The 26,723-nt window shown below is 42.1% G+C and overlaps 1 long non-coding RNA gene across 1 annotated transcript in view; it reads left to right on the top strand.

Annotated features, from left to right (window-relative positions):
* The first annotated feature begins 3,741 nt into the window (after positions 1-3,741).
* The window catches only part of LOC135297673 (uncharacterized), a 96,872-nt gene continuing 73,890 nt past the window's right edge, over positions 3,742-26,723 (top strand). Inside the window, exons 1-5 of the long non-coding RNA XR_010359598.1 lie at positions 3,742-3,909; positions 5,020-5,191; positions 7,427-7,563; positions 8,773-8,921; positions 14,224-14,345. This is a non-coding gene — a long non-coding RNA (uncharacterized LOC135297673). The remainder of the gene's footprint in view (positions 3,910-5,019; positions 5,192-7,426; positions 7,564-8,772; positions 8,922-14,223; positions 14,346-26,723) is intronic.

Here is a 26,723-nt window from a genome sequence, read left to right as displayed (position 1 = left end):
CAGTTCCAATCCCCCCAGGATGGGCAGGGACACCTTTCCCTATCCCAGGTTGCACAGAGCCCCATCCAGCCTGACCTTGAATGCTTCCAGGGATGGGGCATCCACAGCTTCTCTGGCCAACCTGTGCCAGTGCCTCATCACCCTCACAGGGAAGAATTTCCTCCTAATATCTAATCTAAGCCTACTTTCTGTCTGTTTGAAGCTTTTCCTCCCTGTCCTGTCACTCCAAGCTCTAGTGAACAGTCCCACTCCATCTTTCTTGCTGGCTTTCTTCAGGTACTGGAAGGTCACCCCTGAGCTTTCTCTTTCCCAGGCTGAACAACCCCAAATCTCTCAGCCTTTCCTCGAGGAGAGCTGTTCCATCCCTCATCTTGGTGGCTTCCTCTGGCCTCACTCCAACAGCTCCATGTCCTTCCTGTGCTTGACCCCAGATCTGGACACAGCCCTGCAGGTGGGGTCACACCACTCACTGCCTCCCCTGCTGTCCCCAGGATTCCCTCAAATTCCCACTGGGGCCCAGGCAGTGAGTGGGATGTGCAATGTTTCTCTCTGCAAGAGGGGAGCTGGGCTGTGCTCCTCCTTCAAAGAGTGAGCAGAACTCTGCAAGTTGTAGCTGTAGCTAAGTAAATGCTCTGTAAAGCCATTTTATGTAATGGCCTGGAATTTATATCTTTGCTTATGAAACAGGAGCGGGTGGCTGTTTTAATAAGCAGCATGCAGTGTAAATGCTACACTGAGCTGAATCCTTCCCTCAGATAGTCTGTGCGTGCTGGTGATGTCAAGGAGAACTGGGCTGGTATCCAAGAACAGAAGCTGGTTGCTTGGTCTACTTAGAATACATCGAAAGCATTAGTAATGAGACGTGAGAAGAATAAATAAGCCTTTTTACCACGTGGAACAGAGCTGCCTTACAGAGGGCGAGCTGCAAAATGACTAGTTAGGGGCTGCAGCCAATCACCCCTCCCAAAAACTGCAGGCTCTCTTGTCATCTCTTCCCACATCAATCCAGGAAATGCCCTGGGAAAAAGCCCTGAAATGCCTTGGAAGTACAACTCTGCAGTAAGAAGGTCTGGTCCAAGGTACTCTGCTGGAAAGGTCCTTTTTGTACTCTGCTGGAAAAGTCCCTTTTGTCTGAGGAGCCAAAGGCAAGAATGGTGATTCTTTTCCAGGGAATTTCAGAGATTCCATGCCCATGTGCAGGACAGGAGCAAAAGGCCTGTGATCAGTCAGTGCAGAGCAGGATCACCTGCAAACAGGATTAGGATAGGATATATTATCTCATACAGAATCTTATGCTCCAGAAATCAGATGTGGAGTTATGGGTCTGGGTCAGGGCTGACAATGGTCAGCAAAGCCTCAGTCCATGGAATTCAATACAAATTGTCACAAGAAAGGGAAGGCTAATTCATGTTTAGAACTACGTGCACTATGAATTTTGTGGCTGCAGTTTTACCCTTTCATAGTCAGAGAGCTGTTATATAAATAGTATAAACTAGGCACTGTGCAGACAGGGTGGGAAAAAGAGAGTTTATTTCTGTAGTCTAAAAAGACTCCTTAAAAAGTGGGATTATGGGAAGAGAGGGGAAGGAAAGAGCACAGTTGAGGGCCAGAGATGGGTGTAAGGCCTTGTAGCATCTTCCCTAAGTGAGGATTTCACAGCAGAATTAAAAATACATCAGGTCTAAGATCTTAATAAAGGGTTTCTAAAGAAGATATGTGGGAAGTGGAGCACAACAAAGCAGGCAGATCCTGCTGGCCCAGGTGGCTGCAAGCCAGGAGCAGGGGGAGTGTGGCTCTGCACTTGTGCAGGAGAATTACAAATAAAGGAACAATTGGGAAAGGCAAGGTGTAATTCATGAAGCAGCCAAAATTTGTTTCTCAGGATTTAAAGCTAATCACAAGCTAAGTTTAGCATTCTGATTCCTCCTCCTACCGCACATCTCCAGCATCTTCTAATTTATAGCCTTCTGGATTCCTGCACTTTTCCTGTGCAGGAATGGCTCAGTCTCCTATCTCAGTGGCTGCAGAAGCCTGACAGTGTTTTCACACTGCTTCTCCCTCCAATAAATCAAAGCATTCAGAACTGAAGTCTGCATTTCCAACAGAAGTCCTATGGTAGGGAAGGATGGCTGTTCCTGCATTTTTACAGCAGTGAATCCCCCTGGATGGCATTCCTGCTGACTGGAGTGCCTTGCAGGAGTTATATAATTGCAAGTCAAAATTTCCCTGCTTTGCCAAATTGCTGAACCAGAAGGGTTTGCTTACTAAGGGACTGGAGGGAAGGAACTGGAAGGGAGACAGAGGCAGGAGGCTGCAGAGACTGCTGGGCTGTGATCAGCATTTTGATCATTTTAGGAATTTGTCAAAGGACAGGAGGGAAAGTTGTGTGGTGAGAGATGGGTGAATAATTAACCACACATAATTTAGTCAATGAATTTTGCTGATAGAGGATTATCTACAAATGGATTCCTGTGTGTGTCAAATGTTACTCAACAGCTCTTTTCAGTGAATAATTTTTGAGTTGTAGCTGTATTCTGAGAAGTTCATTGAGGTATTTGATAATTAAATACTGAGAAATAAGTGACAGTACTAGCACACCAAAAACCAATCACTTAAATGGTGCTTGTACAGTCTTGTTAAATTTTTAAGGTGTAAAGCAAAGTTTGTTTAATTTGAACTTTCATCACTGCCTAGTCTTTGAAGAGGTCAACTTAAATCTTGTAAGCCATGAAATCTGAGGCATTTGGAGTGAATTACCCAGTTTTGAGAATCTCAATACCTGTCTGTACATGATTATACTTAGGAAACACTCATCTGCAAATCTCATACAAACAGCTAAGCCTATTTCTTTGACTTATTTCTAGTTACTCCTCTTCTTCCTTCTCATCCCTTCATTAAACTGCTGTGCTCTTTCCACATTTCATTAGAGATTACTGAAATAGGGCAGTTCCCTCTAAAATGTTTGCAATAGAGCCTAAGCATCATTCTAAAATTCAAATACCTCAATAATGATCTGTAGTATTAATTTGTAAGGCTCTGAGGAAGATGCTGATATTTAACCTCCACTCCTTGTATAACCTTGGGCAGATCAATTACCTGGAGAAGTTTTGTTATCATTATCTTACAGCTAAAGCCTCTTTGGATAAAAAAAATCTCTTGCAGTCATGAAGCAAAGGTCTGAGAGCTGCATCCCCAAAACTGCAGCAGCTGCTGCTAGGGGGATGCTCCAAGGGTCTACAGAATCCAGTATCACAACAAGACACAGAATGCAGCAAACTGTAGGTGCTGTTGATGAAGTAAAACTGCAAGTCAAAAAAAAAAAAAACAACAAAAAACCAACTAAGAGTACACATTGTTTAGTTGAAAGACTCTAATGGAGAGGATGTGGATTTTTAAGCCTTTTTAAGCATTTTTTTTTCTTGTGGTGACAGAACAGTTGCATTTTGACCTGCTTTATTTAAATGGGCGTCCACAAGAAAACTCAGGACAGCCCAAAGGAACTCAGACCAGGGCAAAAAATTATCCTGAATCCCTAACTAGGGAAATAGCACATAATTTGTGAAGGCAGTAATTTCAAATAAAATAGAACTCCACATTCTAATTCTATATTGCCACATAGTTTTATCCTGCAGAGTCACACTCCAAGTAGCACAAGTGTTCTTTTAGAGAGAGCTGTGCATGTGTTTGCAGCTCACAAGCAGATTTCTAATATGGGGGTTTTTGTTTGTTTCACTGCTTTCTCCTAGGAGGTGATGCTCCTGACAGTTTGATTACTCAGACTCTGAAGTGAAAATGCCCAACCAAAGAGATCTGTTGAGAGAGACAAAAACCAGCATCACATTAAAATAAGAAAATCAGGATTTTTGTGAAGGACACGGTCGTGTATTTGCATGTTGCTGAAACCCAAAGGTACTTCTAATAACCCTTTCAACCTCATATTTTTTTCCTAATAATCTTCATAATCCTCACCTAGGATTGCCAGGCAGTAATTTGTGGCTGCAATCTGTAGGACAGGGAGAAAAGCAAAGCTGCTTGACAGAACATCAAAGGTTTGTGCCACTGAAGTTTTATGCAGCGATTGCTAAATCCTTCATGCTTGAAACAATGACGAAAAATGATTGCCAGCTATGAAACCAAAATTATATCAATCTGCTTCAGGGTCATGGGGCTTTTTTTTCATTTGAAAACATGACCCAGTCCAGCACAGTTCACTTACCAACCTCAAGTGTTCTGTCATTGAAAAAGAATAGAACTGAGTCAGGAGGGGTGGATTTATTTCATGCTTCACAAATGTATGTGGGGGAGTGGGAAGGAGAAAATAAAATCAAGCAGGTCAGTGCCCAAATACCTCATTCTGATTGTCTTTATATAACACATGTAACAGACATTGTAGTTGCCCTCTGGATTTCCAAGGGTAATATTCAATGCAGAGTAGCTGAAATGGAAAATAAATATGACTGGAGGCTCTAGTTTTGCAGCAGTACCACTGCAGGTAATTTTTCTGGCTGTAAATCAAGCGATCGTTAAAGCTGAATGCTGAGAAGCAGAAGTTGGGGAGTGATTTGGCTTGTCATTATCAAAATCTGGTCCTAATGAGGATCTTGTTAGCTACTTCTACACTTGCTTTTCCCTGTGCAGAGGCCTCCACCATGCACCAAAACCAGGAGACCACGTTGAGAGCAGGAGGAAAGGAGAGGTTTAAAGCATCAGCATCAACTCTGTTAGGAGGGCACGTGTGGGACAGGGGCTGTACAGAGCCTGGAATGCTGCATTCCACCTGTGCCACTTCCATGGCACCGTGGGCTGCACTTGTGGGGTGCTGCAGGAGCCCTGTGGCAGAGCCTGAGTCTGCAGGGGGAGAAATCTGCCTTGATGGACGGGACTGAAGCACACTGTGCTGCTGTTGCTGCGCAGAAAAGCTGAATCACTCAGCACCCTGCTGCTCTGTGAGGCTACTCACAGAAGAAAAAATAAATTCCTTTCACCAGTCACGGCAAGGGGACTTTGTCTGTATTGCAGGTAGCTATTTTAGGGTTATTTTTGGAGGGAAAAAGGAGAGACACAGCCTGGCTGCTCCTGTTTTCTCAGCCATGAGGGAGAGGTCCTGTCAGAGTGGTCCCTGTGTGACTGATCAGTCAGAACCTGATGGGAGTCAGATTCTCCCCTCCAAAGTTCTGTTTTCTTCTCACTGGTGAGTATTTGCTGATCTTTTCAGCCACTTGCTTTGCAAAGTTGTTTTCTAGTATCCTGATTATAATTTGAAGCTGATTAGCAAACGTGCACAGAGTCAGCCTTGAACACATGGGAACTTTTCTGAGCTTGTTAGTTCTGAAGAGATGCTACTCAGTGATTAGTCACAAAGGCTGAGATATAAATTGAGACTTCTCTCTGCCTCTGCTCTTGCTGCATATTCTCTGTACCACCTCCGACAGAGGAGCTGGAGGTCAGACAAGGAAAGACATGAAATATAGTCTAGCAAAGAAAAAAATATTATAAAGATAAATGGTACCAGCAAATGTGAGGCACTTGCAAGTGTGGTGCATGGCAGGAAGTGCTGCATGTTGATGAGCTGTGTCACCTCACTTGTCTGCAATGCTGCTCGTTCTTCTTTGCTGTGGAACCAGTCACAAAGATGACACTGGGCCATTTCATCCTGAAAATCCAAATGTTTGATTTGGCCAAGACTTTTTCCTCTCTTTGGCTAGAGAGAGAAGTGCTGTGCCAGAGCCTTGCAGTCATTTGAGAATCAAAAGAATAATTTCAAGCAGTTACATGGGTGGATATTTGCCCTCAGTATTAATTCACTTATTCCCCACTCCCCAAAAATATTCTCCACATTACCACATAAACACATTGTTCAGGAGGTTCCTGTCACCGTCATATTTTCTGGAAAAACCCCTTTGCCAGGATTCTTCTCCTGGGAAGCTGAGAAGCCTGAGAGAAAAAGGAAAACAATATTATCTCCCTTGCTTCTCCTGTGTTTTGCTGCTTTGGAATGTGGTTGGAGATTGTTTATCCAACAGGTGATTGTTTCATTGGTTTCTGCTGTGAATTGTTTTGACTTATTGGTAAATCAGAGGCCAAGCTGTGCTGGACTCTGGAGAGAGTCACAAGTTTTCATTGTTATCTTTTAGCCTTCTGTCTGTATCCTTTCTGTATTCTTTAGTATAATATATTATCATAAAATAATAAATTATCCTTCTAAGAACATGGAGTCAGATTCATCATTCCTCCCTGTCACAGGGATCTCAGAAAATACCACAGGTTCCCTCAGTGGGATCTGGACCTAGGAAGCCCTGTGTCTTTCCTGCACCTTCAGGAGCTCTGCATTTTGGATGTTAGGCAGGAAAACTCCACTTGCTCTTGCAGCTAAGCCTCCTTCAGAGGCAGTCCCCAGGCAGTGGGGGAGAGGGGAAGGGACAGAGTGGCCCAACAGGAGCAGAAGCCAGCAGCTGGTAGTGTTGTACTTGTGCATCTGCATTATAAGGTTTTATACAATTAAACTGTTCCCCAAAGTAGCTCTAATGAAGTTACAAAAAGTCTCTTCAGCTTTCCAGCTGGTGGGTAGGAGAATGTGAGATAAAACTGGTGGTCAAATGCACACTGTAATCAGTCATGAAACGTTTTATTTCATTAACTTTGCTTTATTTGAGAGATACTTTAAAGATTTGATCAAAACACTCTCTAATTTTGGAACTTCTTTTGGCCTAATTTCTCAAATCTAATTACTTGTAAGCTTCACATTTGACTTGTCAAGCCAGAATGTGGCTGGTCCTCATGGCTTGAACCTCTAATTAGACAAATGAACTAATAAAATCACCACTTGCATAGTGATGCTCCTTTTACCTCAATAGATTTCCATGGAAAACAACTTTAACTAATGGGGGGGTCTAGTTATAAGCTTGTTTTTTAAGTCTCAGAGGATTTTTTTTCTTTAGTAATCCTTTATTGATGGTGTGACTCAGACTCTTTTTTTTTTTTAAATCTTCCATAAGAAAGGCTGAGTTTTAGAGATGTCTCACTTCTGTGTTACCAAGGTTGGTGCTTTGGACAGCACAGTCTGCCTGAATTTACTCTTAATGAGAAATAGGTGTTCCCTCTAGGCACAATCCCGTGCATGTTGCATTTAAAACTCCCATTGATTTATTCTTCACCAATTTTTTTTCTTCCTTGATAACATGTTTTATTTATGGAAAGAACTACATTTAAAAAATGCTCAAGTTTACATCGAAAATCAAAGCTATTTTGGGGTTTTTTTCCCATATATTTTCAGCACTATTGTGCAAAGAACTATTCAATTTTCTGTTCTAACAAAAACACAAAAGCAGAATAACATACTAGAATGTATGCATGATACAATATCTGCTAACCATTCATAGTTAGATGTTCTCCATGTTTAAAATTGTATTTTCTCTGTTACTTTCAGAAGAAGAAACTTCCAGCTCTCAGGTCTTCTCATACCTCTGGAGAGGACACCACGCCTGAAGTGATTGTGAAGAACACCTCAAACAAACAAAAAAACAAGTTAATTTGTCTTCATCAGATCCTGTCCAGAATGCATTGGTAAGTCCTTACATGAAACAAGTTTTCTTTCCTTTACATTATAATTCTTTTTATTATTAGTTGTTGTAATTAAATGTTGTTTCTTCTGTAAAACCAAGTTCTACTTCAAAATCAGCTGAGTTTTTGGTCATAATTACATTGCAGCTTTGAGTTCCATTTACAGGTTCTCCCTCCAGGGTTTTCTAAACATCTAAGTTACATTTCTTTTAAAAAAGAAAAATAAATATTTTAAAAATCTCTTTTCATTTAGGAAAAATGAACTGAAAAATCTGTGTTGGCCCCTTTCTGTCCTCTCTTTTCAAATGGAATCCCATTCAGGAAAAGGCTTAGTTTGGAAATTGTCATAGAAAAAAATAAAAGCTTTGAGAAGCTGTGGGAGTTTATTTTTTGTTAGAAACTGGTTGCTGTACTTAGAAAACCAAACAAAAATAAATTATCAAAGACAGAGTTTTCTTGCTGGAGTCCTCATCGTCTAAGCTGTAAAACTGAGGCAGGTAGAAATTTTGCCCCATCACTGTTGCATCAAATTCAAGATTAAAATATTCTGCAGAGGAATTGCAATAACAAGGAAAACTATCTCAAAGCAAGGAAATCAGAAAATAATTAGCAAGGAAATTTCCTTTCTCAAAGCAAGGAAATCAGGCAGCAAAGGACACACAAAGACATGAAGCTCTATATCCCATAGACTTAAGGATTTTATTATTTAGCATCTTCTCTTTTAGCAGGGCCCATTCCAGCTGGGTCAGGAGATGGATCAAGAAATTTCACAGCAGGGAAATTTATAGAGAAATGTGCCAGCCCAGAATTTCTGGTCCTTATTGTGCAGATCTTGCTTGCTGCTGTCGCCCCTGTGCTGGTGGATACAAATCTGTACAAACCCCCTCCAGGTGCTTTGGTTTGCAGTACATTACATTTGTATTACATTAGCTGGCTTTTTGGAAGCCAGATAAACTGCTGTTTGATACTTCGTGGCATAAAATCCTCGGGCTGAAAAGGGCTTCTCCTTCAGCCATCTCTAAGTCATTTAGTCATAGTTATTCACCCTTCATTTTACTGACTTCCTTCTAGTCAGCATAGTAGATGATGACTAGACAGGCTGAAATGACCTGCTTGAATTTTCATATTTGCTTCTTCTTCCAAGCTATATTGCAAAGCCTGTCCTCACTTATGAGTTTTTCACTTTAAATTTTTTGTCTTCTAATATTTCAGTAACTGGTTGAAATTTTGCTGAGAGTTGGGGAGGGAAGAAAACAGAACTAATCTGATCATAGCAGGGGGAAGCAAGTTCATTTTCTCAACCTGGAGAAGTGTCTTCAAGCTCACCCCTGGTGGAAGGTCCGTGGGTTTTAGCGCTGCAGGTGAGTGATTCTGGGCCAGAATGCTTTCATCTCTCTGAAAAAGGCATTTAAGTGTTTGACAATTTTGACTAAACTGCCAGGTTTTCTCAGAAATAGTGCTCGAGGTTTTCATGAGCCTGGAGACATTTTTGTCATTTCAGCCTCGTTTAGCTTATTGCACCCTGCCAGCCATGTCCAGATAAAGCACAGTGGAGGCTGCTGCCTCTGTTACAAACCCACATCTTCTCTACCAGCAAACCTTCAGCAACATGACCATTAGAAAAGCCTTAATATTTGACCTGCCATTGTTGATAGGCACGTTCCAATGTGTGGTTGCTAGCCTGCAAAAACGATCTACAAATGGCAGGTTGCAGGATGTAATTTCATATCCTGCAGGATGGTGTTGAAGTCCTCCTGCTTCACTTCAATGTGAAGGTCATTCCTCCAAACCTGAAATTACACTTGCTCAAAGTTGCATGGAGAACTGTACCACAAGCTTGACAAAAACACAGGATAATAATGCTTCATGTCAATTTGTTTTCTGTGTTTAACAAAAATGTTAATTTCTCACTGAGCTGGAGACAAGACTAGTCTCTGAGAGAACAGTGTATTTGGGACTATGTTTCTCTGTTGTTCAAACTGGTGGATCAGTCCTCAAATTACTCTTTGGTTTTACTAAGAAATATTATCTCAGTTCCTCCATTGCTTTTTTAAAAGCAGCAAAGTTCTTACCAACCACCTTTTACAGCTTTGCTTTTCACCAGGCTTTCCTGAGACTGTAAATGTTCAATATTACAAATCCATGCTTCCTAGTATTGATGAATCTGGCTCTTGGAAAGCCTGAGTTGTAATGATTAATTATCTGATTAAACCAAGAAAAAGAGCTGCATTAAGGGTTTGAAAGACGTGCCCTTCAGAAGATTGAATTTCATGATCTGCCTAATCAGTGTTTTGTAAATTCACAGTACATACTATGTATATCTCTTAAATCAGGGCAGATTGCATATTGATTAATAGTGTTATCACAAATTAGCAGCACAATATCAGTTTCTCTGATGCAGGGAACTATGAACAGGAATTGTTTGCATTTCTGTGTGAGCCTCCTGGAGACAAACAGAATGAAATGAATAGCCTTTTAATTTAATTGGCTTCCAAGGCCAGCCTGAGAACAGAAAGCAGAATGCATTGCACAGTTACTGTAGAAACAGTGCAGGTCAAAAGCTCAGCTTGCAGCCCTTACATCAGTCACCACTGCTCCTGTGCAGTAATTTTTTTTAATTCTTGCTGCATCTCCACCAGATCCCAGGAAGCCAGATAATTCAGCATTAGCATTCCAAGTGGAAGTGCTGGGTCATTTGTCACTGCTCAGATCATGCTATGGAATTTGTTTAAAAAAAGCTGCCAAAATGAAAAACTGCAATCAATCGGTGCTCTTATATATCAGCCACAAGAATTAGATTAGGACAAAAAGAAAGATTTTTCCTCTCCTTTTTCCTTCTCATAGAAGAATAAAAAAGTCAGAACAAAGAAAGAAAAAGTGGTACAAAATGGATAATAGTCTGGCAAGAAACCCTTTTTCAAAATAATATTTTTATAACAGACAGTTAAGATTTATGTGTTATTTAGTGGAGCCAGCTCTGCTGAATGCAGTGAAAGCAAAAAGGAAGATAATATTGTGCTAATATTCAAAACTCCTGCACTCTTTTGACTGTAGAAATAAAAGCTATATATCTTGTAAAACTTGAGCTGGCCTAGGAGCCCATCAATGAGCACAGAAACCCATCCACACAGTACTAAATGTAGAAAAGGGATTTTCTTTACTATTTTTGGACTGGCTAGTGCAAGATCTGTGCTGCTACTTCAGCTTGAATTCATTCATCCGTCTGCAGAAAAGTTCAGAACTCCTCCTCTGTGTCTGATCCCATATGCTTGTGCCAGCACAAAAGCCTGGCACAAAGCACTTCCATATGTAGCAGACTCAGCTGCACCAAGGGGATCACATGAACCTCCCATTTCATTTTTGGATTGTTGATTCTTAAAAGCACAAAGGTTCCTTTGAGGAGGTTGTGCGAGAACAGTTGTTGGCAATTTTATTATTTCCTATTACAACACTAAATTATTCCATGTAGTATTTTTATCTGCTGAAGGAGAAGGTAGTGCTTTCCAACTAAAAATATCCTAGTGGTCAGTGTTCTTTCCATGGAGGACTAGGGTTTTTATACAGTTTTTATAAGTTTAGCAAATTAGCATATTTGACAAAAATCACCAATTAGAGACATAAGAGCTGAGGTAATTTCCCCCTTGTCAGACAATACTCTTTTCCTGACCCAGAGATGGGGAACTGAGAGACATTTAAAAAACTTTTATTCCATTTTCAGTCTCATGAGAAGGGTGAGACAACACAGATGTTAGAATTCATGCCATCACAATCAGAACCCAACTATTTCCTAATTACAAAACACTATAAGCATTTCTTGGCCTATCAGCTTTCTGCCACGCCATGCTGTAGATACCTTAAAGACAATAATCTAAAACTACCCCTCATGGATCCCACTACAGTGCATCTTTCGCAATTCCATTTCTCCAAAGTATCTAGTCTCATTTGCAGGCCCATCTTTTGAAACTTTTTCCTAGCTCCATTTCTCTCTCAACAACATCTGTCCTGTTCCATGGCATTTCTAAGTCAGCATTTCTTGTCTCAAGGTTTACATAGGGATGCACACTGTGTGGGCCTGCTGCCAGGCCCTGGGAACTCTCTACAAATCCATTTTCCACAATGCTCCCTCTCTAAGTCCTTCCCCTTCTGATGGAAACTTGTTGATAAAAATGTGTCCTGAAGAGCTGGTTTTGGCCTTGGCTCCCAGAAAGACCCAAGATAGGATAGGGGCTTTAGAATGAGTGTGGAAGCCCAGGGCACCAGGAATATTTCTCTGTCTGCTCTGGGGTGCCCTGACCCCCAGGGGAGCACTGACTTTGACCCTCATCCATGGAGAAAGTTTCCTAGACTTCAAGATAGACTAGAATCCATAAAAGTGTGAAATAGATTATAGAGAGTAGTGTAGGTGGATCACTTGGTGAGAAAATTAGGTTTTGGTATTTTGGTATTTTGTGAATGGAAGCAAGATGGAGGGCACAGGGTGTTGTCCTGGGTTTCTTCTTCATGCTTCTTCTTCCTTCTTCTTCATGGGTTTGGGTGGCATTTTGTAACTGGACAGAAAATTCTTCATTGCGGGCTCTGAGGGATCAGTTATTGGGTTAAAAGGGAAAATAATCTAGGTGTCAGTTCTTAATTGGATAGTTTAGTCTTAAAGACCTTGTAACAAGAGATTGTTGGCCATTTTGTGCCTTGCTGCTGAACTCATGGTTGTGAGACTGTTTTACTGATAAGAAATAATAAACACCTGAGTCCAAACATGAACTACCATCTCCAGTGCCTTCAATCCAGACCCAGAGAAAATAAATTAATTTTGTCTTTCTGCCTATCAGGGCAGGAAAATGTACTGGGAAAACTAGCTATGAATGCAATAATCCAGAGCTCCAAGTCTATGTGTAAAGAATACAGAGAACATATAAAAGGAAAAAAGACCAAAATGATCTGGCATCACTGTCATGGGGAGGTTGTCCTGAGCAAACATGGGATTGCAGGTTTTGTGAGGGTTTCACAGCTAATGCACCCAAACTGGATGCGTGCTGCACCCACAGCCTACACAGGATCATGGAAGGTTTGGGTTGGAAGGGACCTTAAAGATTTTCTAATTCCAATCCCCTGCCATTGGCAGAGATATCTTCCACTAGACCAGGCTCAGAGCCCCATTGAACCTGATCCAGCAATGAGGCAGCCACAATATCTCTGGACAACCTGTGCCAGTGCCTCACCACCTTCAGAGTAAATGTTTTTTTTTCTAATATCCAATCTAAACTCTGCCAGTTTTAAGCCCTCCTCCCTTGTCTGTCTCTACATGCTCTGGTACATTGTCCACTGTGGAAACAAGCTCTGCTTAATTGTGGCCGGGCTGCCTTGAACAAGAGTCCATAAGATGGACTCGTGCAGTTTGACTCCTCTGCCCTGAATTTAAACCCTTCATTAGTTAAAACTGATTTATCTCAAGTACCCTCATGTAGACAACACTAAAGTGAAATGGATTAACCTCCAGTTTAACTCTACTGAAAAAGCTAATTGGGGAGAGGATGAAAGGAAAACATGTAAAAGAGGTTTTTAGGTGAAAGCTTCAATGACTTAATGAAAAGGAAATGTCATCTAAGGTGAATTTGACACAGGCACAGTGCCTGCCATGCAATGTTACCTGCATGGTAACTTCACCTTTCCAATGATTTTTGCATCTGCTATGTTCCACCAAGTCAAAAAAAAAAAAAAAAAGAGTATATAGCACTTTAAACATATTATCACTCCTGGTGAAATTTTGTGTTCTCCCTCTTTGATAACTGATATTCCTCAGGTAATGTTGGAACTAGAAGCAAAGCTTTTCCTTTGCTCAATATTCAGCTCTAACTACTGAGAAATTTTCATCCTCTGTTAGGGAGCCAAGCTTCACACAGGACTGTTTTCCTTACCCTAGCCCCGTGTTTCTAGGAACTCTGCCTTCCAGAGGAAATCCTGGTGTAGTGACCTTTGAATATTTACCAAGTGGCAAAAGGTAACCGAGGGCTGTAGCCTAGCAGTAGAGAAAATCTCTCTGCAGAAGCAGATTTGATAATTATGGAGAAAAGAGGCCCCATTTCCCTGCAATGTAAAATGATCCACACCTGGCCTGTCCTCACTCTGTAGTGTGCTAAACAGCACATGAATTTTCTAAAATATTGTAAAAACTGGTGTCAAAAAAATGGAACTTGGAGAGGAACTCAGAGAGAGAACTCAGAGAGGGAAAAAAAAATCAGTAGGTATAAATGGAGAAAAAGGCTGTGTCAGCCTTCATGGAAATAACACATTTTCTTCCTAATCTCCTGATGCACAGAACAGGCAGTTACTGGCTGGGAAATAAAAGGAAGCTGGAAAACAGGAGAGCCTGCTGGCTGTAATCTGCACAATACCTGAGCACTAGGAGTTTGTTTCAAAACATAAAATGCAGCAGCATGTGCATATTGAGGGGGAGAAGTGGTCAGTGAGGAGAGGAGAGATGGCACCAAGCTGGGCTGGCACTACAAAAGAATTAAGAACAAAGCGGGGCATTTCTACCAGGGGCTGCTGCAGATTACTGGGTAATTGGCCCAGGTGCAAATCTCCCTTCACCATCCCCTGTGTGATTCAAGAAGCCTTCCCCACCCCTTCCTTCCCTCATGGTGGCTTTTTGTCTTGTCATTTCAGACTCCTAAATCTAGTCAAAACACCTCTGCGGGAAGAAAATAAAAGCTAGAGAATGAGCAGAGAAATACCTGTTCTTTAAAAATCAGCTTTAAGCTGAATGACTGCACAACTACTTGATTATGGTAAGTCCCGAGGCCACGGGTGGCATGGCAAGACTTACAGTGGGATCTCTTTCAGGCACTGTGATGTGTACATCCAAAATCTTTGTTTTGCATGTCCATGTTTATTTTATTCCTTCATCTCCTTGGCATTCCTGCTGGCAAGTGTGTTCTTTCACCTTTTCAGAGCATTTTAGAATGCCTACAGAGCCTCATGGGCCCAGGTAGAAGTGGTTTTTCCAGGGATGTTCTTATCACTGCAGTTTAATATCCCTGCCCCTCTGGGAATTGAGGCTGCAGGAGACAGGAGGAGTAGAGCTGAGGGTGAGTGATGTGGAGGATACCTGGAAACAGGACAAAGCATTGGTCTCTTTGTCAAGAGTAGGTGTTGGTAGGAGGTTGGATCAATGAATGGACTCAACAGCCACTATGAATCTTTCATGAGTGAGTCCCCCCAAGTACTAGGTAGGTTTGTAGGCTGCTGTTTCACTTTTCCAGGGATCTAGGCTGTCCTGCCAGGTATGTCCCTTTCCCAGGGTAGTTTTCTTGCATGGAGCTGTAAAACAATAACTATCACCAGCTCACCTGGTAAGAGTTTTTGGCATCATGCTCTGTCTCACAGCAGGAACATGAAAGGAGGGACAATCATAAGAGGAGTCTCAACCTTCTTGCACTCTGAGGCTGCCTCTCACAATTTCAATGTAATTATTTGCAAAAAAGCACAAATTCCACATTCCTGTTTTTGGTACTGTTCCTGGAACAGCTGCTGCTCTCCTTTGAATGAATGCTTGTGTTCAAATTTGCAGAGTATCCCATGTCCTGTATGGAATGTGTGCGTTTTTCCAGACTTTATCCTGGACTGGAGGTGAAAATTGTAATAGGTCTAGTCTGGAATATAATCAAAGATTTATAAGCAGCTATGCATTTTTTATGCATATAAAGTAATAAGAGCTGTAGAGTGAAAGCAGAAATGTGACATTAAATGGTTGCTCTTGCCAGTTTTCCACAAGATATGATCAAAGCACCATTTCACCAGCAGGGCTGCAAGACTGCACCCTCCAATAGGAAGACAATTATTTGATCAGGCTCCAGTTAAGGCCAGGAGCATCCTCTGCTTGAGGGCCTGTTCAGCTTCTTTTGCATAACATTAAAAGAAGCTCAGCTGGTCAGACCAAATGGCTGATCCAGAGATGTTTTGTAACACATCCTTTTATTTCATTTTCATAACCCACCACTTCAAAGCCAGGGTTGAAAATAAATAAAAAGATAAATGTTGTTGTGATCAAATTGGAAAGGAAGTGTTAAGACAGGATGGATCTGTAACCCTCTGCTTGAAAGAGAAGAAATCTTCTGCTCTTTCTCTTCCTATATATCTTCCAGTGTATAATTCTCTTTGTTAGTTTTCTTTTTCCTGAGCATCCCACTTTCTCTTTTTGTAGTTAGCTGCCAGAGAGATGTATTTTCTCCTGCTGACTGTATCAGAATTTCCTAAGGTTATGGGAACTGGTGCTTCTGGGGAATTATTGAATTCAAGTTATTTGGTGATACTTCTTCCTGCTTCTGCAAGCCCTGCAGGACAGTCAAGACATACATAATTTCATTTTCTAGAACATTTAGGTCACTGATTTGTCTGCTGGCGTGGCAGTGTTTTATTTTCACATTGTATATGAACAAGTGTAAAGTTTTGTGAGTATAATAAAGTCAGTGTGAAAAGAGACTAAGGTTCATCACAGGATTTCTTGCAAGTTAATTGTTGAAAGCACTGGCATGCAATCTGGCTTGCTTATCAAATCTATTTAAATGGTTGGAGCAGGAGAAAGTATTCTATATATCTCGGTCAGATTTGTCTTAAGAGAAGTTTGTTTTAGAAATGTAACAAAAAAAAAAAAAAAAGAAAAGAACAAAAAAAAGAAAAAAGTAAATGCAAGCAGCTGGTGTTTTGCTGGTTTGTGACCTGCCTCAAAATGCTCTGTGGAGAATCCTGTTGATGGCAAAGCTCTGGCATGTGCTGCTTTGCTGAATGCTGCTTGATTTATCTTTTGCGGTGCCTTCTGTGCCCTAAAGGAGGTTTTGGTTCACCAGCTACAATTTGGGGAACAAATATTGATTATTTGATGCCCCAAAGTCACCAAGTATTTAGTAATTTTTCACTGAATTCTATAGTTCTATTCCTTGCCTCTGTGTATTTGGCAATATGTCTTTTGGAGTAGCTGCAGTATCAAAATTGTTAATTTTCTGCCACTCAGCACATGTGCTGCTATGCCCTCCAGCTTTTCCTCTTTGAAGCCCTGGCATCCTGCTTCACTCCAGTGTTTCCTCTGAGACAGCTGAGCCTGCCTGCGTGGTCCTGGCATGTTTCTATTTGGCCTAAGAAGCTGATCTTGACAATTATTGTCACCAGTTCAAGCCCATCCAAGTATCTGGCTTCGAGAATATTTGAAATACTGCTGCCACTGTTTCAGAGACCCAGATGTAGTAGCTTGAAAGATTTATGCTATTAAAAGGGCTGTGAGAAATTTTGGGTGAGGCTCACGTTGACTTTGCAGCCAAGATTTCACTCTTTTGTTATAAGAATAGCTTTCAAACTTTTGATCGAACCACAGACTAACAGATTTATCTCCCCCACCCCCCCAAAATCTAATTTGAAAATAAAATCTTCAACCTGAGATTTATGCTGCAATTGCTACTGATTGGAATAGTCTGGGGGAAATCAGGCTGAATGAGGCTGTATAATTCTTTATTTGATGTCAGTAATGAAACTCCAGCATTGGTTCAAATACCCACCAAATGCCAAAGGTTTATGTCTTAAGAGCATTATTCACTCCTTGTTCTTTGGTATTTCCCTCAGGGTGGAAAGGACTGTAGTTAGAGGAGAAGAAACAATGGTCTGATCAATCACAGACCTCTTGAATTGCAAATAAGAATCAGAAACCAGCTCTCAATCCTCTGTGCTGGTCTGTTGAGCTTTCTGCAACCCCCTCATGTCATTCTCCTATGACTCTACATAATGCACATGCTGAAATCTTTCTCACTGTTTTTGGGAGCTTTTTATATTTCCAGTAAGGTGCTTTTGGGCTTGTAGAGCCTCTTGAAATAGAGCCACTGTCAGCACAGAGCCCATCGTGTGGGAGCCAGGGCGACAGACCACTGGCAGCAGCACCCTAACAGAGCACCTCTGTTGTACCTGAGTACAAGCAGTTATTATCTTTCATATAATGTGAAGAAATGAGGTGTGATCTGAGAATGGGTGCCGAGCTGCTGGTGTAGTCAAGTGCCTTGTGATTTTACGACTGTCTTGTAAAAATGTGAATATTTCCTCTCATCTATTGCAAACACCCGTGCAGCTCCACTGGGATCTCAATGCTTTAGAGCCACCAAAGCTTCTGTGACTCAGCTGCCAGAAGGGACTGCCTGTGCTGCTGCTGCTGCAGAGAGATGCTGCTGGGAACATCTGCAGCTCCCTGTGGTCTCCTCTTCCATTACAGGGAATTCTCAGGTGTTCCAGGCACAGAACAACATATAATGCCTTGATCCCCCAGGGTTCTGCTGTCTGAGTAAATGTTTCACAAGTTTCTGCTGTGCATTTAGAGCAGGAGCTTGCAGGGAGTTGCATGAATGTCCCCCCCCTTTTCCTTGCTCTCATGATCAGACTGAGACTGGATGCCTGCTTTGAAAATATGCTCCAGAGAAACCAAAGCCATTGAAGTTCTACCTGGATTCCTAGTGGAGTTGTAAAGGGCTGGGAGAGCAGCAAAGAGACATGATAACCCAAGCTTCTTCTTCTGTCTGTAAACTGAAAAACTTGATGGAACATTGTGTGAGCTCCTGAGCAAGGCAAGCTTTCTTCAGTGGTGCTTTTTAGTTAGAGATGTGCTGGTGGTGGTTTCCATGCAGTTGACATCTGGCTGTTGGAAAGGGCTAAAATGATTTATTATCCTGGTCTCAGGCAGGGGCATGTCTAATAGAAAGTAATTTGAAAAAGCACCCCTCCCTGGCCTTTATATTTTGCTTAAAATGTTTGACAGAATTGGATTTTGTTCTTGACTCAGCAATAGACAAAGAATATAATGAGAAAGCAGCAAGTTGTGTGTAAAGCAAGTGGAGCTGCCTTGCCTTAAGACCTTCATTCAGGTGTCTGTTATAATAATTCAGTGTACACTGTGCTTTCCTATCAGATTTTCCTAGAGCTCTCTGCTGTGTGCAAACATAAAGGAACTTGGACGCCGCTGAGCCTTCTAAAATGTTAATGTAATAAACACGTTGCATATGTAGGACTAGTGAGCATTTTCTAGGCCAAACACATTTCAGACTGTGATTAACTGATTCATTAGCTAATAATCGATTGCTATTGGTCTTGGGCAAGCCTGTGCCACGTGGGTTTGGTTTGCAGGAGTGGTTTAGCACGGTACTTCTATCCACTGCAAGGAGGTAATCTCCATCTGAACCAGGAGCTGTTGAGCAATAAGCATTTCTAAGGGTCAGTTTCCCTTGCTATTACTTGTCACATTCATATTTTCTGAAAAATCCCTTTGCCCAGGATTTTTTTCCTGGGAAGCTAAGAAGCTTCAGAGAAAAAAAGAAAACAATATTATCTCATTTGCTTCTCCTGTGTTTTGCTGCTTTGGAATGTGTTTGGAGATTGTTTACCCACAGGTGATTGTTTGGTTTCATGTGAATTGTTTTGATTCAATGGCCAATCAGGGCCAAGCTGTGTCGAGGCTCTGGAAAGAGTCATGAGTTTTCATTATTATCTTTTTAACCTTCTGTAAGTATCTTTTCTGTATTCCTTAATATAGTTTAGTTTAGTATTCTTTAATATAATATAGTATCATAAAATAATAAATTAGCCTTCTGAGAACACGGAGTCAGATGCATCATTCCTTCCTTCATCGTGGCTTCCTGCAAATACAATAATTAATTGGCAATTACTGTAAAAAAATATCCATGATCTAGTGGCACCTATTCCTCCATAATGCCATCCTGGACTTCAAAGTCTGTGTGGATGAATTCTGCCTCTGATGTCTGGTGAGGGTGCAGCAGTACAAGCAAGGGCAGAATGCACCCACTGGTGATATGAACATTAGGATCCCTTCTCTCCTGCTTGGCCTGGGTGAGTAATCTAAGACTTAATTTAATGGCATTAATCTTTTGCCCTGTAGCACAGCAGATTGTGCCCACAGAAGAATTCCACAGGAGTCAGGTTCCCAAGGAGTGTGGGCTTTAGGTGGGAATAGCAATGATGCTGGTGCCAAGAGGCTTGTTTCAGGCTGGGCTAACTTGCTTTTTCCTCTAGTTCATTCTTTGCTGAGTCCAGAAACAGGGATATCTGGGATGGGTTTGGGTAGTCTCAGGTGTGTCCCTCTTATCCATTTAGCTCAAATGTTGAACTGTGTAAAAGTTCTTTGTAGCAGGGGAAAAGCATCTGGTCATCCAGTGATCTTTCCACACTTAGCTCCTTGCCAAGGAGCATAACTGATCATCACAATAAATCTGCACTCACTCCCTGAGCTCACTTCAGTGTTGGGTTGAAGAAAATTGTAATATGCTATTAGAGACATTTTGTAACCTGGCAGCTAATAGTATTGCACAATTAGACTATCTTGTGTCTTAACACATCATTTAGGTTATATAAATATCCAGATTTTTACCTGGAGTTTTATTTTAATGTTCCTTAACATTCCTGTGTAAATACAACTCTTAACTGATCACAATAAGATCCTACTGAACTAGGACTAAAATTTCCTCATTAATCTCCAATTTTGGTACAATACAGTATGGTATTAATGTCACTTTTGGTCTTGTACACTTGTCAGGGCCCTGACATAGCTGGACATAGCAGCGTGACTTTTATAACCTTGTTATAAAAAGCAATTAGGGGCAACATCCAGCTCTGCAGTTAGCATCACGTGGAGATGAAAGGAGCTTCCAACAGTGAATTTAATTAGCAGGAATCACAGAGTAGCCTGTGACCTGCAGTGCAGATAACATAGTTCCTGACCAGCAATGTTACCCTTGCTCTGAAAGGGCACCTAAACTGCTCTGGTGCTAGACCCATGCATAACTTACAGGCTTCCAAGGGGCTGGAGCTGGAAACTTCCAACCAGGAAGGTCGAATCAGGAAATGAAATGCTGGCAAATCCAATCTTGGACCAAGCAACAGCATGGGCAGCTTTAAAATACTGAGGAATAATCCGGGAGGAACTGTATGCTAAAGCCAGCAGTAACTGGACGTGTCTCAAGAATGTGTGTAACAGATTTTGGTAATCAAAGCTGGGCTGCACAGAGTAATAAAATGAGTGGCTGCTACATATGTGTGAGTGCATAGGGGTAAGGAGAGCTGTGATGTATGACTGTGTGTGAAAAGGAATCCTCAGGACTTGTGTTGGCCATGATGCAGGAATTCCTTGCTGGATATTGAGGGGATGTGCCCCATGATATCTCCCTGCAGAGCTTGATGGTGCTTGTCCTGCTCTGCAAGGGGCTGGGCAGCCACCAGAGCCCCCAGCCACCCTCCACAGGAGGCCAGGAGGATAATCAGGGGGCTGGAGCACCTCTCCTACAAAGACAGGCTGAGAAGTGGGGATTCAGCCCAGAGAAAAGAAGGCTGGGGTGGTATTCCAGTACCTGAAAGGAGTTTCTAAAAAGGGGGAGAGGAACTTCTTACAAGGGCAGAGATTGTCAGGACAAGGAACAATGCCTTTAAGCAGAGAGAGAGCAGGCTTAGATTATCTATTAGGAATAAATTATTCACTCAGAGGCAGATGAACCACTGGCACAGGTTGCCCAGAGAGGTCGTGGATGCCCCATCCCTGGAAGTGTTCAGAGCTAGGTTGGACAGGGCTTGGAGCAAGCTGGTCTGGTGGAAGGTGTCCCTGCCCATGTCAGAGAGCTGGAATGAGGTGATCTTTAAGGTCCCTTCCAACCCAAAGCTTTCCATGATTCTTGTGGAAAAGCATTACCTACCATGAGAAGGGCTGCTCTCATTTTTCTGCTTTTTCCCCTCCTCTGTGCTGTGTGTGCTGAACACTTGCTGGGTTTCACAGTGCTGATGCAGTCAGATTTTCTGCCTTGAAATCTGATTATATCCATTCTCCAACCTGTCTGTGCCTAGTGCCAGACTTAGAGCCATTTCTGCTATGATATCCTGCTGAGACTTGCAGGAGGTTACTTGCAGGAGGCTAACTGGAATTTGACCTAGAGTAAGAGCAGAGATTTTTAAGATTGTTCTTGAGTGTAATCTAAAATCTTCAAGCTAGAGGTGCAGAAAACAAAACTGACATGTGCCAGAAACAAAAAGAGCAGGATTTAAAATAGTTTATTAATAAATTATTATTTAATAAACAGGTAAGAAATGGGTTCCCAAATTTTCATCTAAGCTGCATTTCATCAAATACTGAGAATAACTACATCTCCAAAACATTATTATTTTCAAACAGGTCAGGATTTTCATATTTTTAGGGCTTGGTCCAGCAGCCTAAGAGCAAAGAAGCTGTGTTTGAGGCTGTTTTAGACCACTTCAAATCTATCTGTCAAATGCCATTCTTTTTGTGCCACCTCAGGAATACAGAGCAATTAAAACATTCTCAGAGTCGTGTTTAGCTCTGCACTGAAGCTAAGTGCAAGGTGTGAGACAGCTGTGCAGGCTGCACCCAGGTCTGAACCTGAAGCTTGGGACTGTTAGATAAATAGGAGAAGGATACCAGCAGGGCCATGCAAGATTTCCTTGTCCTGATGTAGTGATGTTGAGTCAATAACTTCATTTTTTTTGGCTCCATGTCCACCTGTAAAGGGGCACTCAGAGGCCTCCATCTGCTGAGCATGGCTATTTCCATTTTAGAGTTTGGGGAGGGACATGAGGGGGCCTGGCAGAGGACAAATGGGCAGTGAAGCTTTTGTTGCTTGGCTTTAGCAGCACTTGGCTGGACTCCCCCATCTCCCAGTGGCAGGAGGTGTTTGCAAATACATTTGTGTGTGAGTGCTGGGCTGAGGTGTGTCCTGCAGCATATGGCGCGTGCAGATGCACGGTGGCAGGTGTGAACTGTGTGACTATATTTGTTTGAGCCTGCTTTGGAAAGAAGAAAGAGGCTGCTGAGAACTCTGGCTAGGTGCTCACTTTTCTTGTAATATATTAGTTTAATTTAAATTCACTTTACAGCCAGTGCACATGAGAATTATTTTGAAGGTTTAATTTGCTAGCTGCTGAAAGCAATAAGGTGGCTATCAACAGAGAAGAAATAGCTTGGCTCTTTGTTAATGCTCTTGGGCTGTACTGTAAGTACTCCAGGCAGCTGTAATGGGGAGAGGCAAATAAACCATTGTTGCTTTTAGAATTGCTTATTTTATAGTATCAATAGTTTTCTGTTTCTAGATATTTACCTGAGGTACTTTCTGGGGCAGGTAGCTGGGGGAATCCATGCAGATTCTCAGAGACATTCAAGGGAAAAGCTGTTTAACCACCCAGAAAACATAATGCTTGGTCTCTAATTAGTGGCAAAAACTTAATTAAATTTATTATGTTTGGATTGGTGCTAATTTTTCTGCCCAGTTTGGTCAGCAGAAGCTGTACTGAACTGCCTGTATTTGTATTGGGAATTTTATTTCTTATGATGGCAGGATTTGATTTTATCTGCAACCATCTGGAGTAAGTTTATTTGTGTTACGTGGCTTGCATGTATTTATACTTCAGACTGAGATCCCTTAAATTGAATTCTCTGAATTTTTACATATCATATAAATGACATTTGCTTGCAACACAGTGGAGTGATTACAGTGAATACTGAAATGGCAACATTCTGCAGGAAAAAATACAGTGTAAAAAGAACATTCATTTACAACAGGGTGTAAATTTATACTCTTTAATGAAATGCATTCACTGTGCAGTAAAATGCTTCTTGTGCCTATTGAAGCACAATTACAAAGCACTGAAACTTATAATATTTGAAACATTCTGTTTGACAGTAAAAATTGCAATGTTTGTTAAAATTATATTTGATAGAGTGAAATAAACATGGTCTGTGCATATGTCTATTTCTCTACACTGATAATATAAAATAAATGGAATCACGACATCAATCTGCTGCAGACCAGAAGTCCTGTACCTGGGCTCACTCAGTCACAGCTGTGTTCCACCACTGCTTCCTTGTAGTTGAGGAGGTGCCATCCTCAGGAGAAGCATGAGGGAATGTGGCCTGACAGGGGCTGTGATGTAGGAATGTGCCCCCTGTTGATGGAGTAACAAAATTATCCTTTGTCTCCTAAAAAAGGAAAAAAAGCCCAGAAGTTTCTCTCCTCAATTAGGTAAAAAGACACCTCATAGGACCCTGGGGACTTCACCTCAAACTTAAGGATAGCCAACGGGACAGAAGCCAAAAAGTCCTACCTAAGCAATTTACTAGAAAAAGAAGTCAACAAAGAAACAAATTGCTTTTGTGAGGTGTTTTACCAGGAGCAAGACCCTCTTACCCTGGCTCGGTTTTTCTCTGTACAGACCTTTGCTGTTTTGCCTTTTATTAAAACTTTTCTGTTTCCAGCACTGCCACAGAAGCCATCCTGCTGATTTTATGCCATCTGAGGTGGCTGAGCTGTCTCAGGTGTGATACAGATCTCCAAGAGCTCATAAGACCTGGCTCGAGGAATCCAATATATCACTGTGATTGCCCATGGAAATTCCTGCAGCAGGTTTTGTGTGACAGACAGGGCCAGGAGACATCGATGCATCTCTCAGAGGGAAAAGAGAGACTGACCAAAAGGTGGCTTTCAGAGCCAAGTGGACCCCACGTGAACAGCCAAGTTCTCTCCAGGCTGTGACAGAGCTCTCTGCACAGACATTTTGCCAGGATCTGGATAGAACATATTTGTGGTACTTGGCAGTCAAACCCTGTTGCCCACAGGCTGGGCTTGTTTCAGGGAGAGACTCTCCCAGCTCTTGAGGGAATGGCTGCAGCAAGGAATGGTTGTGGTGACATTACAGACAGGACCTGTTATTCACAGAGGTGCTGGAGATGATGGAAGCATAAAAAGAAAATGTAATTGTCTCAAGCCCATTCACTGCCAGGAGAGAAGCCTGATGACACAAATGCTTTTGTTCTCTCACAGCTCTGGTTTCTGCAGACACAAACTGAGAAAATGTGTATATTTTTGGATAGATGCAAAAATGTTTTTAATAATGTGTGCCTGGTAATTTCTCTGATTTATTAGGCCATAACTGTGCTAGGGAAATACAGTGTTTCTGGATAGGCCTTTTTGGGGTTGTTCTGGACAGCCATCAGCCATAGAGAGCAGCTTTTCCTTTGTTTGCATGCATTCTCCCTTTGACAGCCCTCAGCTGTCCTGTAAGGGAAAATCCTCCTGGAGAGAGCCCCAGCCCCATGACTCTGCTGGCACCACAGATCCCACATCCATTGCCTCCTGGGCTGGTTCTGAGGCCTCCTGGCATGGCCATCCCCATTTTGGGGTTTCCTGGGGGAGGCACAAATTCCTGCAACCCTCAGGCCACTCCAAATGACTGCCAAACCTGCTCACTGCCCCTCTGGGAGCACTGGAGGGACATATATCATCATCATGTTGGAGTGAGGATCTGTCCTCTGGACTCTCTGGTGACAGGTTAACACATTTCTTGCTGTTCCAGTGTAGCAATCCTCACCTTTCCTCAGACCCCAAAGAACAAGCAGGCTCTCACTCCAAGAGAAAAGATTAAAATGCCCCAAATTATGGTCATCAAATAGCACAAGATGCGTTTTATCAGTGCAGATTCTAGCCTGCTTTCTCTTTGTAGCTGGTGTTAAATTGCTGGCTGAAGATAACCACTTATCACGGTTTACATGCCCATTTCTATTCCAGAAATGTGAGGAGACTCGACTCTCTTCGGCTAATAATGCTCTGTCCATTTCTGTCTTCAGCTCAGCTGAAGAAGCTGTTACATAAAATAAATGCTATAAAAATGAAGTTGGCCATTCCCTACCTTCTCTGCAAAGGTCATCAGCTCATATTCTGAGATAACAAAATCTGAATTCCACTTGCCCTTTTTATTTCAAAAGAGGAAAACCTGCTATTTATTCCAACCAAAATGTTGGCTCAAATTGAATGAGCAAGAGGTTCAAGAAGCACCTGGGTTAACTTGAGGATTTGCTGCTGTGGATTTTCTCCAAGCTGGCTGCCTATGGCACAGCTTGCCAGGCCTCTCTCATGTAGTTTTTAGGCCCAGATGCACAAAGATATTTGTTCTCCACTTTGAGTTAATTTTCCATTTCACCTCAGTCCCCAGCTTTTTTCCTGACTGGCTCTGGCTTTTTTTTTTTTTTTCATTGCATATTCTCAATAATGCTGATCCTTGGGCTCAGTGACGTCCTTGGCTGTGTCCTTGTGTATGTGCTGTAACAAGGGAGAAGTTGGGAACTCTGGGGACAGAAATGGGATAGAGCTGGTAGAACTGGGAAGGGAAGAGTCTGGGAGAAAGTGACAGAAAGTGGGGGAGCAAAGGAGCTGTGCCTGAGGAGGAGCAGGGCAAGGGAAGGGAAAGGATGGGCTGGGAAGAGGATACAGGGTGCCAAAGGAGGGTGAGAAAACCTGAGAGGGCATGGGGTATCCAGGGAATTGAGAGCTGAAAGGAAAAGAGGACCAATTTAAAAAATGAAACATTGGAACTAAAACAGTTAATTTGAAGAAAGGCAATTTTGTGAGGAAAGGAGGAAGATAAAATGATGGAGAGGCTTTGCATTGAGGTGGCATTTCCTTCCTGACTGCAGCTGGCAGAAACAAGGTTGCAGGAGGGCAGGGGCATGAGGAGACCTGCTCACAGAGCACCACGAGAAGAGCAGCACCATTGCAGAGCCCCTCTCTGCTCCCCCTCTGGCTCTGCCATCCCCTCCCTCCCCCCACTCTCATCCCAGCTAAATTTATTCTGCTCCTAGTACTGTTTCTGTGCTGAACAAACTAGCTCTGTAGAAATTAGGAGGACAAGATGTTCAGAAGTGGTGAATTCACACTTTTTTTTTGTTTTCCTAGCACATAAAAGCAAATTTAGATTGGTGATGGGGAGGGCAACCAAACTCAGGGGGTGGGGAAAACCACACAAAAAAGAATTTCATTGCTCAAAGAGCTGAGTGCAACATATCAAAGCAGCTTCTAAATGAATGTTTGCATTACCAAGGTGGATTGCAGCAGCACTGATGCTGATTAAAAATAGTGAGTTTCTTCCCATAAAGGCCTGAGCAAACACACACTTTGTCTTGGGCCAGGTGCCTTTTGTATCGAGTTTCCTATTTCTAGATACAGATGAAAATTTCCTTGCAAATTTGACCACTGTGAGCTCGGTTTCTCAGGGTCAGATGGAATTTAGCATCCTCTGCACCCCTGTTGGTTTGGCCCCCTGTTAAAGCCGGCCTTAGGGAGTGGGGTGCAGTA

Source organism: Passer domesticus, chromosome 3 (assembly GCF_036417665.1).
Source record: "Passer domesticus isolate bPasDom1 chromosome 3, bPasDom1.hap1, whole genome shotgun sequence".
Classification (NCBI taxonomy): Eukaryota; Metazoa; Chordata; class Aves; order Passeriformes; family Passeridae; genus Passer; species Passer domesticus.
This window is presented reverse-complemented; position numbering and strand designations above follow the sequence as displayed.